The sequence below is a fragment of the Mirounga angustirostris genome, unplaced genomic scaffold, assembly GCF_029215605.1.
Source record: "Mirounga angustirostris isolate CCGP_5_RB_7025 unplaced genomic scaffold, mMirAng1.0.hap1 SCAF_12, whole genome shotgun sequence".
In the NCBI taxonomy this organism is placed as follows: domain Eukaryota; kingdom Metazoa; phylum Chordata; class Mammalia; order Carnivora; family Phocidae; genus Mirounga; species Mirounga angustirostris.
In genome coordinates this window covers 30251157-30260696 of record NW_026991720.1, presented here as the reverse complement: position 1 = coordinate 30260696, position 9540 = coordinate 30251157, and the positions used below count along the sequence as shown (strand labels likewise).

The following is a 9540-nucleotide window of genomic DNA, read 5'->3' as shown; positions in this document are numbered from 1 at the left end:
CTGGGATGAAGCCCCACATCCAGCTCCCTCTCCCTCTGCCCCTGCACCCCGTTCTTGTGCTCTTGCTCTGTCCTTCTCTCTCTTTCTCTGTCTCTCTCAAATAAGTAAATAAAATCTTTTAAAAAAAGAAACTATTTAATGTAGAAAAAAACCCTGTCAAGAAAGACCAGGTAGAAAATGGGTTCCCAATAAAATGGAATTTTAGGGCAACAAAAGTCTAAAAGGCCACAAAAGAGAAATAGCACCACTGTTATTGGAACAATGGCTACTTACTTGCATTTTTTGGCATTGTTAATCACTGACCCTGGTTTTCCTCTGAATTCCACACAAAGCTTACCCTACACAACAATTTTATCATAAAATACCTGCTTTCTACACACATTTAAGGACAAGCTACCACCAGAAATAAATCAAAACATCAGGAGATGAACAGTCTCACTAGTGGGTGTCTCACGTTTTGCAGAATCCTGCCAAACAAAGGAAGTGAATAGGCTAGGGGCAGAGCCAATGAGGAGGCGTTAAGGAATGAAATATGTTAAAGAGTAATAATTCAGACATGGTACTGTATTTTCCGCAAAAGAAAATTCACATTTAGCAAACACGCTAATGAGATTTATCTCCAAAGAGATGAGTGCAGTGGCAAAGTATTTGAGTAACAGTGGAGGGCTGTGGACAGCAGGTACCGAGAACACCAGCCTTGCAGATCTCAAGGTAGCAGTGGCCTTCACTGGTCACTCCCTTTACCGGGGGTCCAGAAAGAACTTGCAGCATGACCACCCACCTGCTGAATTTAAACTCAAAGCAGCAAACATTAAGGAGCCAAAGAGGGGTCTCCAGTGGGTGAGGGAAACAGAGAAGAGAAACGTGTTTAATGTAAACCTAAAAGACAGTAAAATGGGGCACAACCCCCATTATAAATCCCAGAGATGGGGGGCAACTCCTCATAAGTAGTTGTTAGATTTAAAAACTGGATACACCTCATTTCCCAAAAATCATAATACATAGGGATTTCAGGGATAACTGGAAAAGTCAGCAGAGAAATATTCAGTGAAATTCAAGCTCTTCAATTCAATCATCTCACGGCCGAAACACACCTTCTTTTCATCCAGACAACAATGCTTCTTGCTTCTTAGAGCAGGGATATCACTTGTCTGTAAAGCCAAGAGGCTTGACAGTGCAACTTTTTATTTTTATTTTTTTTCAAAGATTTTATTTATTTGACACAGAGAGAGAGACAGCGAGAGAGGGAACACAAGCAGGGGAGTGGGAGAGGGAGAAGCAGGCTCCCGCAGAGCAGGGAGTCCGATGCGGGACTCGATCCCAGGACCCTGGGATCATGACCTGAGCTGAAGGCAGTCACTTAACCAACTGAGCCACCCAGGCGCCCGACAGTGCAACTTTTTAAACTTTGCTTTCGGGCCAAGGTCTAGGCCTTTGCAGATTCAAGCAGCCCTGCAAGGCCTGTGAACAGCAGATTCCAAAGGTCCAGAGGTCTGACCCTTCCTTCCCAGACACAATGTCAGACACGTAAAATCTCCTGTCATGTTACATTTTATATTTTGAACTATGGAAGCATATTTTAAACACTCTTAAGGCATTTATTTATTAAAACGTTCTCTGCCAAGATTTCACATTAGCTTAAAATTCAAGTCAGTCTTTACATTTCTCTACTGAGGACTCCACCTCAGTGCGTTACATAAAAACACCTTCTCCAGCAATGAGTGGTACCAGCGTCCACACGGTGAGCCCCATGATCAGCCTCTTTATTCCCTAGGTGACCCAACTAGATGTTAATAGTGCTCTGCTACAAAGCTCCTAACCCAAACTCGTCGGAAAAGGAGTAAAACTTTTGCAAAGTGCACTTTAAGAAGAGGTACTTTTTGATTATGTAAAGAAACCAGTGAGACCTCTAAGAATAATAACAGGGAGTATTTTATAGTTACATGATTTGCAGTGAGGACTTAAGATATTTCTGTGCTGGTCCAGGCTGTGAATACTCTTCTTGTTCCTCCTGTGGGCCCCCTTCAGCAGGTAACACAAAACCTTTGTGGCATAGAGAATGTCCGCAAATCTCTGCAATACAGTGTTGTTTTCCCTCTCATTCTCTTGGCAAATCAATTCCATGTTCCTTAGCTTTCCAAAGTAGAAATCTCTTTTTTTCTCCAAGTCTTAGACAGTGAGTTTCATTACATTGACCTGCTACATCAATTCAACTGCTCCGTCATCCCTGTTGCCCACACCAGGAGTTTTTCACACCACACCCGGGTGGCCTCCGGGGTTGCAGTGGTTCTCTGTGTTGCAGTGGGCTTGTGGGGAGCTCACTGCTAGAGCTGAGAGGATTTTTGGGTTTGTTCAGAGCTGGAGCAACAAGGGAGGGAGCGACTGCAGTTTCTGGACTGTGTCTGGCAGCTACAGGCTCATAGTCTTTTCCGTCATAGTTTGCACCAAAAAACTTCTTGAACCACAGAACAAATTCAAAGTTGTCCTGAAACTTCCCTTTTTACTAATTTGTCCACAGAAGTTATTTTGTCAGCACCCATTCTTTTAAAACCTGCTGTAGTATTTTCTAGTTCTGGATGTTTTTGTGTTCTAGCTCAGCCTGGAAGTTCACTTTCTTCAAGGTAACGGAGCCAGGGAACCACATGTCCATAAACTGACAACAGGCAGCCCGTGAACACGACTGTTCCATCTTTGTCAGATTCAGTGACAGAGACTCCTTGATCCAGGCCAGCATGTCCTGCTGACTTAGCTTATCGCTGGTGACTGACATTGAGTATACACGTTCACTACCATCTTCCATTTTCAGTGGAACTGCATGCCCTGACTGTGCCCAGCTTCGGTTCAGTTCTCTTGTCTTCTCATTCAAACCACTGGACCTAGGTTTTTGTTTGTTTGTTTGTTTGTTTATTTGTTTGTTTTTTAAGTAATCTCTACACCCAACGTGGAGCTCAAACCCACAACCCTGATATGAGGAGTTACATGCTTCACCAGTTGAGCCAACCAGGTGGCCCTCAGTTTAATCACTTTTTAAATTTTTGCCATGCATACATATTTTTTCCCTCACAATATCTTAAGGTCATTTAAAAATGCTGTTGTTTACTTCCTTATATCAAGAACTTTATATATACTATGCCTCCCCAGCACATACAATAGTACGTCTCTCAATTATGATGATGGAAAGAAGGGCTGGATATTTCCCCTCAATCTTGTTCTGTGTAGACCAAATAAAGTTGAACAAAATGGAAAACAATACATAATGGAAAACAAGCATAGAAATTTAAAACTTTTTGATTCTCTGTTCATGGTTTTATTTGTCAAAATCTCAAAGGACTACACTGGGAAAGAGTGATAAATATCAATATAAAGAAAAAATAGGGATGTAACTAGAAAAAGAGGGCAATTATACTTAAGTGCTAAAGAAAGGGATGAAAAGAAGAGTACATTTAAAGAAAAGGAAATAATTATACCAAAATGGTTATCATGGCCATTAACAGCAGGCCTGAGGACAGCAAATACCAATGGCATTGGCTGTTAATGCTGATCTCATCAGATGGATCAGAAAGTCCATGTTTCTAGGAGGAAATGCAACCCATAGCTATAATTTCTAATTCCATAACTACTCTCTTTTGAACAGGGTAGAAAAGAGTCCCTGCCAGATCCATTCAGATCATTTCTTCTCTGCCTAAAGGCCCTACATTGTAGAAAAGCACCATAAAAGAAATTGTGACTTGTCTCTCCAATAAACCACTAAATCTGTCAATCAAAATGTTAAGTTTAAGAAGAGGGTTGCAAAAAAAATTACATGAAACAAACATGTAGGCACGTAAATGTGAATACATGAATACACGTAGAAAGGTCTGGAAGTTTAGACATTAAATTCGTCATGGTTACCTCTTAGGAGAATGATTTTGTGTATTTGACATGGAGAGATATTAATTTATCTGGGTTTTTTTTGTTTTTTTTTTTTTTTTAGTTTTTAATGATAAGGTTTTATTTGATTTTGTGTTATTTTAAAAAGTGAGGGGTGCCTGGGTGGCTCAGTCAGTTAAGCGTCTGCTTTTGGCTCAGGTCATGATCTCAAAGTACTAGGATCGAGCCCTGCATCAGGCTTTCTGCTCAGTGGGGAGCCTGCTTCTACCTCTGCCCTCCACTCCCCCTGCTCATACTCTCTCGCTCTCTGTCAAATAAATTTAAAAAAAAATCTTTTAAAAAAGTGAATAAAAAGGATAGATAAATAAGTTGACGATAGATAGCTAGATATACTTCAGGAAAAAAGGATGATCTGCCAAATTTAAGATTTTATCTGAGTTTTTAAATATAGGTTTGAGTTTCAAAGAACTCTTACCACATTGAAAAGCTAAATAAAATGTGTTATGTTTTTTATTCCCAATTCCAATTTAGACTTTCAGTATTCACTTAGGCCTATGAGAGATGGGGACATAGGTGCGTTTATCTGTCAAGCAAACTGAAACTCCACTGTGCTGTCCTGTAATCTATATTACAAGGAAAGAGTTAGCTCATAAATTAATGGGTTTATAATAGTTTATGTCTTCCAATCTAGCCTCTACTATTAATAAAGTTAGTACTTTTTCTCCCTCTACTGTCTGTCTTAGTTCTCAATTACTTCAAAACTCAGAGAGGAAGAGAGGTATTCTTTGGTAAGCCCCTTTAATATTTCATGTTTTATAAACTATAAGCATGCATGTTCTGCCTCCATATAAAATAAGCCACAATTGATCCTATTTTATTTATTTATTTTAAAGATTTTATTTATTTATTTGAGAGAGAGAGAGTGAGAGAGAGAGAGCATGAGCAGGGGTGGGAGAGAGGCAGACTCCCCCCTGAGCAGGGAGCCCGATGCGGGGCTCCATCCCAGGACCCTGGGATCGTGACCTGAGCCCAAGGCAGACACTTAGCTGACTGAGACACCCAGGCGCCCCACAATTGATCCTATTTTAAATAACAAATGTAACCTCATAGAATTCCAAAAATAAGACATCAGCCATTCCTATTCTCTGACTAAAATGAAATAAATCTAGAAATTAAGAATAAAAGCTTAAAGTCAAAATTTACCGGGGCGCCTGAGTGGCTCAGTCAGTTAAGCGTCTGACTCTTGATTTCGGCTCAGGCCATGATCTCAGGGTTGTGAGATGGAGCCCCAAGTCAGGCGTGGAACCTCCTTAAGATTCTCTCTCTTCCTCTCCCCCTGCCCACCTCTAAAAAAATTAAAATTTGCAAATCAAAGAAAAAATTGAAAATAACAAAATATTTTTCCTAAATATAAAAAAAATAGTTTTGAAAAATACATGTATGAGTTTGTCATAGCTGAGCAGAATGTAGATTATTTGAATCAGTGAATAAAAATATTTTTAGGGGCTTCTGGCTGGCTCAGTTGGTGGAGTATATGGCTCTTAATCTCAGGGTTGTGAGTCTGAGGCCCACTTTGGGTGTAGAGATTACTTAAAAAATAAAATTTTTTAAAAATATTTTAAGACAACAAACTTTGTCATTTCCATACTAATCCATGCATCCAGAGTATTCTGATTCTTTTCACACAATTTACATAACAAATCATCTTCAACTCAGTGTCCTAAAGAAGAGAGGGAAGAGGCAGGTATACCCTAAAGTTACTACTTTGAAGATCACTTTCCCAAATTTGCTTGAAATTAGCAAGGCAATAGAATCTTAAAAGATGATTAAAAATCAAACTGGCTAGGATTTATCAAAGTAATTATCTCACCAAATAGTATTTTAATCTCTTTATTACTCATCTGTACTTCCTTAAGCCTAATTTTTATTTGTTACACATACGTGAAAACTTTCCTGCTTCAGAGTCAAGTGTGGACTCCTAGGGGAAAGTTATGATCAGAAATGGTTCTTTAAAGCTCTGTGGCAGGCAGAGGACTTGTCTTTTATTTTTCCCCATGACTAACCTTGAATGATGATATCAGTCAGATTTCAAACATGACCCTCAAATTGAGTAATTGTAAAAGAGTTTAATAAATATGCTATTTTACCAAGGTATGGGCAGGAAGCCAAATAAGGAAAATACAGGAAGTAATGGACTGTCCTAGTACTAGCAGTAGTCCACCAATAACATACAGAAGCCCAAGTGGTGAGCAGAGGGATTTGCAGAATAACCCAGGGAGAGAGAGAGAGAGATGTAATGAGACATATGCAGCCAAAGAAGACAGCACAGAAGACAGCCAGGATTGACCTTATTCTCCTAACCTCTTTTGGTGCTTCTACCGGTGCTCTTTATTCTCTACCCTTAACTGTAGCACAAAGGATCCCTCTAGTGAAATCCATAAGGGTCAGTCTCCCAGGGCATAAAGCAGGGTTGGAGAAAAGTAAACATGTACCTGGAAGGACGGTCAAAATAAACCCAGCTCACACACCATGAAGATAGGAACAGAGAAAATGGTATTTGGCACTAATACTAAGCCTCAGAACTGACAGACCTACGTAATAACTTTTCATCTTTGAGAGAGCATTCCAGTGCCTCAGCAAGAAGAGAGGGTAGTGAGGACATTGATGATATTGAACCAGAGGTAAAACTTAAAAGTTGTGTTCAGCCCTTTTGGCAAGCCTAATCTTTAGAAATATCTTAGCCTCTTAATAAAATAGAAACACACTAAATTAGACTGTTTAAGCATGCCTTTCTACTTAACCTTCAAAAAACGCAGTGTGAAAACAAAAATATGACCTCTAGTCAAGATCTTATAAATGCCTAGGGAGAGGTAATTGCCTCTTTCACATGCCTCAGGCTAACCTTCCTCCTGCAGCTGTAGGAACCACCTCTATCTGTCAGAATGGTAGCAGCAGACTTCCTTTTTAAAGAAGTGTCATATAGACTTCATCAGCTTCGATTTGAGTATTATGTTGCTTAGAATATGCAATGAATTTGAGATAGTGTACAAATTGGCTTAAGAGAGTAAGAAATATTTTAACTGCCAAGTAGTAATAGATGTTGTCACTTCAAATAAATTAAACATTATGACAATAATATAATTTCCTGCTTTTTAGAGTGTATCTTAGAGGGGTATAGCCCTGTTTCTGATCTAATCAGAGATGTGATCCAGTTGGGGGTTATTCTGTTTTACCAGTTGGAGTTGAAGAGTTCATCTAAATCAGGGCACGGGGCTGGTGTGGTGTGTGTTTTGGACAAAAATTAGGGGAAAGCTGGGGGAAAAAGGAAGACTGGTGTGGTGTATATTTTGCTTGTTGAATCAGATGATGTTTGAGACCCAAATGGAAATCTATCGTTTTCCACAACAAACACTGAGAAATGAATAGTTTAAAATGGTATACCAAGAAAATCAAGTAATAGTCCAAAAGAAGACATTAATAATAGTCATTAGTATTAATTTATCAGAGCTACATCCAAGTCAAGAGATAAATCCTGGACCATAAGTATAGTCTATCATGATACCATGAGGAATAAAATTGGACACCTCCCCACTCCCACCCCTTAAGGAACCTAGTATATTTAGATAAGCTAAGCTTTAATTACTCTAATTACTTTAAAACCATATGAATACTTTGGCAACATTATATAATATAAAAATATCTTTATTCATTTTTACTCCATGGGATATTTATTGAATGCTATTGTGCAAGGCATTGTTTGGGTCACTGAAGATATGAGATAAGCAAGACAGACAAGAATCTGACCTAATGGAGTTTACATTCAAATTCACAAGACAGTGTGTAAATAAAACAAATAGATGCATAACAAAACACAAGTAATGTTATATACTATAAAGAGAAATAAAGTAGGATGAGGAGACAGAGTCAATAGAAACTGTTTCAGATAGGGGAGTGAGAAGGTGACATTTGAACATAAACTTGAATGAAGTTTGAAAGCCAAATATACAAATATCTGGGGAAGCCTATTCCAGAGGAAGGAAGCATCAAGAGCAAAGGTCTTGAAATCGATTGGTAATTGGCATGTTCATAAACAGCAAGGAGTCTGCTGTGTTCTAAGTATCAGACAGAAACAGGCTGATAGAAGATTAGTCAGAAGCCAAATCTCATATGGCTGTTCAGGTAAAGGAAAAGGGTTTGAATTTTATTCTAAATGTGATGAAAGGCCTTGGGAGATTTGGGGTAGAATAATGAGATGGGCTGAATCAAAAACTGGCCACGCTGTATTGTCTACAAAGAATAAACTTGAAGGGAGGAAGATTTATTCAGGGAGACCGGTTAGGGAGTGATGATAGTAGTTTAGATGAGAGATGATTAACAGTCTTACGCCCTTAGAACTTGTGACCTGCTCTTTTAACACTCATGCTGTATATCACCTTTATGCTTGTTTTGAAATCAAAACTATTCCTTTCTATATTTCTCAAATAATCATACAGCTTTTTCACTTAGAGGTAGGAGGGCCATTTGAAACATTGGGTCTGGGAAACATGCATAAGCTAAACGTGATCTGACACCTGCAATAAGTCTCTGATGGTTTCTCTCATTACTTGCCAAAACATCCTCCGCTTACTATTTTGCATTTGCTTCGTAAAACTCAGCATCATCTTCTGTCATCTCTGGACCAGCTGTTCTGATTGTGAAACTTCAAATAGTTCCTCTAATCACCAACCTCCCATGACTGTGTTTTAAGTTATGAAAACAACCTGGGATATATTTAGAAATCAAGAACAAAGCATACGTGAGACTCTAGATTTAACAGCTTGTGGCTTTTAATGGCATCTGTCATCATGTCTCTGAAGAGCTATTTATCACCACAATTCCCTACTGTACTGTTTTGAAATGGTGGCCTTTTTATCTTCTTCACCCAAACATTTCATGTAAACAAAATCACTAGGATAAGAATAGGAATATCATATTTGATAAAGAACTCATCCCTGCTTTGGAAAAACTTAAAGGTATCTGGCATCAGATATTCAGATAAAATTAAATATGGGATTGTCGTTCCATAATACTCATTTCCAGTATTACCAGGTCACATGACATCATGTTAGACATTTTCTCCCCTTCCCACAAACATAGGCAGCATGTGATACAGCAGAACAGAGTGACGGGTAAGAGTAGGAGAGTTGATGTTAATGGTTTGTTCTATGCCATTGAGCATGAGTGTCATCTGCATGGGCTATAATTACCTCATTTGAGAAATTAGAAATTTCAATTAAATATATTTAAATTCCCTTTGGGGTCTGAACATTTACCCATTTTTGAGCAATAAGATAAATCTTCTAGGTTTAGTTCCCCAAGAAAATGATAGCATGCATCACTAAGAAAAGGATAGATTAGATCTTTAGCTCTACTAATTTAATACAATTCATTACCAAGATAGATTTTTACTCTTGAAGTACTTATTATATCAGCAACACACAATACAGAGTAATTCAGCTCATACTAATTTTTAGTAGTTGCACAATGGGATTTTGTACTCTACTTTAAGAAAAATCATTATTTATACACATTTTGAGAATACAGGTATGGTAAAATTTTCTTGAGGATGGATGTTAGGTTTGGGGTGTGTTTTTTTTTCCCCTCCCATCTGCATTAACTTACAAGTTTTCC

The 9540-nt window shown here is 38.4% G+C and overlaps 1 pseudogene; it reads right to left on the bottom strand.

Annotated features, from left to right (window-relative positions):
* Positions 1-1939: 1939 nt before the first annotated feature.
* Positions 1940-2800, bottom strand: LOC123836122 (microtubule-associated protein RP/EB family member 1-like; annotated as a pseudogene).
* Positions 2801-9540: the final 6740 nt, after the last annotated feature.